General features: G+C 41.5%; 1 protein-coding gene across 5 annotated transcripts in view; it reads right to left on the bottom strand.

Annotated features, from left to right (window-relative positions):
* Inpp1 (inositol polyphosphate-1-phosphatase) overlaps nt 1–4,709 on the bottom strand; it is a 29,161-nt gene that overhangs the window by 21,755 nt on the left and 2,697 nt on the right. For 2 of the 5 annotated variants that reach the window (XM_005373304.2, XM_005373303.2), the window contains exon 1: nt 121–339. The exons of 2 other annotated variants lie outside the window; for them this stretch is intronic. The gene's annotated coding sequence lies outside the window, so the exon portion shown is untranslated. One more of the 5 variants, XM_013512299.1, reaches the window with a different exon arrangement.

Here is a 4,709-nt window from a genome sequence, read left to right on the forward strand (position 1 = left end):
CAGCTTTGCGCCCACCCGGCTCGGGTCCGCAGAGACCCCTCCCTCTGAGTCCCCTTCCCCGCGCGAGCCGGACTCGGTTTCCCTTACTGCTGCTGCCTATCCGGGAGCCCATGCTGGCACCTGGGATGGCGAAGCCAAGCAGTCACTTCAACGCGATGTCTGCAAGCAAGGCGAGGGATCGACTGCAGAATTACTGAGCAGGGCAAGGAATGGGTCCTCAGGGAGCAGGGGTGTCAGTCTTGGCCGTGTCTCGCCTGACGTCCCAACACACATCCCCGTGCGCTTCCGGCCTGCTTGTCAAAAGCCTTCCAGCTCCCGTCTCTGGTCTGGAAAAGCGCACTCCTGGGCTTGGCGCTCAAGGCCCACGCCCCCTCGCCCCATGTGAACGCCGCCCCTCCCACTTCACACCCCATTTTAGAGCCAACACTGATTCCCTGTCTTTGTAGCTATCGAGTTTGCCCGGAACAATCTCTTAGTGCTGTAATAATTCCTAATGGCACTGTGCCACGTGTGCTTGATGTGTTTTATAGCTGTTCATTCTTACCAAAGTGCTAGGGTAGGCGTTACTGTTGTCTCCAGTGTAAAAGCAAGAAAACAGACTTAGACAAATTAAGTAGTTTACTCAAATATGTAGTACTCGGTGTAGCTAAATTTGAACCCAGCAGTTTGACTATGGGACTCACATAATGTCACCTTCCACCCTCTTAAAACCTCTCTCAGATGCTAAATGTGAGCAGGTTTAAAATATTTAATCTTTTTTAAAAAGTCTTAAGACAGCAAGGAGAAAATACAGGTGAATTGATTTTAATGTCAGAGCGAGCGTGGAGCAACAGGTTATACTGTTGAATTTTTTTTTTTTAACTTCTTTTCAAAAAGCCCATAGAATAAAACTAAAAGACACGTACAAATTATCCAAAAGTTGCAATATCTATGAAAGATAAGAGAATAACACAGAATAGAGTTCTTATAAGCAAAATAAGAATATTCTTTTCTTTTAAAAAATGGACAAAAATGTAAATTAGTTAAATCATGAAAGAAAAATGTGAGGGGCCAGGCATTTTTAAGAGAAGTGGAAACTTAAAATGATACATCGTCAAATGGGCTGAGAATAAAATAATCCCCAGAGCTAGCGATTTGGGCCAGCAGCCCGCGGGACAGGAAGAGTGGCAGATGATCAAACTCGTGGTTACCCAGAAGGGCGTATGTCAGCGCCAACATTCTGAGGACATTCTGGCTTAATGTAGTAAAAGTCTCAAAATGTTCACACCCTTTGACTAAAAAATGACATTTCTGGGAATTTATAGCTCAGACTTGCTCTATGATTGGCGTTGACAAACCTTTTCTATAAAAAGCCAGTTAGTGGACACTTCAGGTTTTGAAGTCCACATTTGTCTCTTTTGCTTGCCTTTCACGTTCATGCTTTTTAAAAATATCCTAAAAATGTAAGAACTACTAGTTTGCCAGCCATAGGAAACCAGGTAGTTAGTGGCCAGGAATTCCCCCAAGGGCAGAAGTAGGTACAAAGAACAAACTACAGGGAAGTTTACCACAATGTATTTGTTAATGACCAAGAGAAAAACCAAATTAAATATCTGAGAACATGTACTTGGCAGTTACAACCAGATACAAAGTAGTTACAATCAGACACAAAGAGATCAGTGTTTACAAAGTTTTAAGTTTTTAAAATGTTGCAGAATGGTATCTATAGTATTTATGATTTCTTAAGTGTAAGATGCACTTTACAAGAGTATCTATGCTAGGATCAAAAGCAACATAACCATGTGTGGTTACAACATGAGCACACCTGCATAGAGAAAGACCTGGGAAGAGAGAAACACACTAAAATGTTTATCTGGTCTGGGGGTAGGGAGTAGGATGAGGTTTTATTACATTACATGGTTCTTTGCTGAATGTATGTGTTTGCTGTCATGAATTTTTCAATTAGCAAAAATATAAGAAACTTTGTGTGTGGGACAATAAAGCATCTCAGTGTTCAGTTTAAGAAAATCTTCCCTGGGGGGCTGGGGATTTAGCGCGAGGTCGTCCTGAGTTCGATTCCCGATACCAGGAAAAAAAAAAAAAAGAAAGAAAGAAAGAAAGAAAGAAAGAAAATCTTCCCTGAATCCACTCCTCCATATGGAGCCAACTGCTTTCTCTTCAGTGGTTCTGTAACTGGCACAACCAAATAGAGCTTTAAATATTAGATTATTTTTTCTTTTAAAAATGAGCGACTTCTCCAAACATCCTCATGCTTAGCTCATAACTCACACTCTTTCCTATGTAAACAAAAAAAGATTATGCAGATCCTGGCCCCAGGAGGCCAAGCTCCAGGAGGGGTGATGAAACAAGCCTGGAGCTGTCTCTCATTGCTTCCCTCTGCGTCTGCTCCCTGCTAGGAAAGACCTTTCTACACCTGGATGCAGTCAGATGATGATTTGGAACAAATGGGGCCTCTTTCTCCTTGGACCTAGCTTTGAAAGAATCCTTTTCCCTTTTCACCAAAATTAAATGGTCTCCTTTGGTTTGGCTGGCAGAAGCAAATGAACCTTTAGCACGCATTTTATCTGCGGTTGGACACCAGAGGTCTCCACAGTTTGCTATTAGAAGATGGATTAATGCACTGGATTTGTCTGTCCTATCCCCCATCTGCTAGGCTCCAGAGGTGGAACTTTCCTCCTCGGGAACTATTCCTTAGGGGCCGGTTTGACCAAGGGGAGACACCAGTGAGAGACACCTCAGTAGACCGAAGGATGGGAAGGAAGAAAGGTTGGGGTGTTTCTTCACACCCATTTCCTGCTGTTACTGGGGCTCTGACAGTGGCCTTCAACTTCTCAGGCACCTTCAAAAGCAGCTTCCCCCCACCCCACCCCCTTTCCACTGGGCCTGCCTCCGTGGTCCCTACCCTGAGCCCCTCAGGCCTAGCCTCCTGGACAGCTTCTTACAGTCCCAAGTGCCCACATGCCTTTCCAGTCTCTCGTTTCCTTTCAGCAAACCTTAAACCTGGCCCGGCTTCTGTAAATAGTCTCCGCAGTAAAACAATGGCTGAAACAACAGAATGGGAGCTGGTTCCTGGTATGACAGGCTGATGCATGTTAGGGAACACTGTTGATCATCATAGAACACAATCTTGTATTCCTTATTGCATCCGGCCCTGAAAACTCTCAGTATTTACATCTGTGCTTTTGGCTGTTTGCTAAGTGATTATAGAACGATTTATATGTTTCCTGAGCAGGAATTTCAAGTACCATTGTGATACCAGTGCTTGGGAATGTAACATTCTATCATTCTCCACTTCTCCAGTAATTTTCTTTTTTAAATAACCCTTGTTTTTTTCACTGAAGAAATCATCTACTACAGTATATTAGTATTCTAATTTCAATATTTTCAGTGGAGTCTTTAAGTGACAATTCTTACATGGAGTCTAACATGTAGATTAGATAAAAATCAAACTGTAGTTGAGACAGGAGTAGGGACACCTTCTTCCAACTTTTGAAGCTGACTTGAGACACCTGTAAGAATGCCAGGGCCCCTTGTTACACAGTTTCAAAGCAGGTTTGGAGAGGCCTGGATTTTAGAAGATCTATCCTTCATAAAGGGTCATCAAGTTAGATGTATAGAATTACATTGTCAGCAGTGGGATTTTACCAATTTCTCTTCAACATGTCTTCATAATGAGTGATATTGCTTAACTTATTGCAACTATCGTGAAGTGTACAACACAAACACACACACACACACACACACACACAAACTCTCCTAATTTCTTAGTTTTAGTGCATTTTTATTATTTGTGAACTTTTTTCATGTCTACTAGCCATTTATATTTTCCCTCCTTTCTTCTGTGTTTTTAGTTGCCTTTTCATAGTTGGCCATTTCTCTATTCACTCAATATGTATTAATTCCTTAGACAATGTTCTGGGAATTATTCTAATGGATATAAATGCCAAAGAGACAGTTATACTTCTTCTCTCATAGAACTCACAGACTAGTGATACTGTAATCTTATTCTTTATTCCTTTTAACAGTGTAGCAAACTTGGCAACCTTTTGTCACATTTGTTACAAATAGCTGGTTTAGTTTGCTCTTGAATTTTATGTAATAATTTTTATTATTACAAAATTTTAAGAGTCACATGGGCGGTAGTACTTGCCTATTCCTCGCTGTTCTGGAGGCTGGGGTGGAAGAATCATTTAAGCCTAGAAAATCCCTCTTGAACCAAAGATCAGATCAATATTTATTTGTAATTCTGACGGTATTTTTACTATTTGATTTTTAAAGTATGTCTTTAATAACCTGTAAATTATTTTGAGAAGCTCTAAACTGATCCCCTGACCCTAGCAGTAAGCTACTTTTCCTGACATTATTGGCTAAACCTCCCTTTTTCATTGATCTGCAGTGCATTATGTTCTTTTATGCATGACGAGGCCAAATTCCTGGGTCTTCTACCTTGTTTCCTTCATCCCCTTGAGGTGGGATAGGAGGTACAAAATTAGGTAAGAAGGAGACAAGGCAAATTATAATTTTAAAATTGTACTTTTAAGAAAAACTGCAAGCCAGGCATGGTGGCAAACACCTGTAATTCCAGCACTTGGGAGACTGACGCAGGAGGATTGCCTTGAGTTCAAGGCCAGTTTGGGCTACATAGTGAGTCCAGGTCAGCCTGAACTACATAGCAAGACCCTGTCTCAAAAAAAGAAAAGTCCAAGAAA

The sequence above is a fragment of the Chinchilla lanigera genome, unplaced genomic scaffold (assembly GCF_000276665.1).
Source record: "Chinchilla lanigera isolate Chin_1 unplaced genomic scaffold, ChiLan1.0 scaffold00002, whole genome shotgun sequence".
In the NCBI taxonomy this organism is placed as follows: Eukaryota; Metazoa; Chordata; class Mammalia; order Rodentia; family Chinchillidae; genus Chinchilla; species Chinchilla lanigera.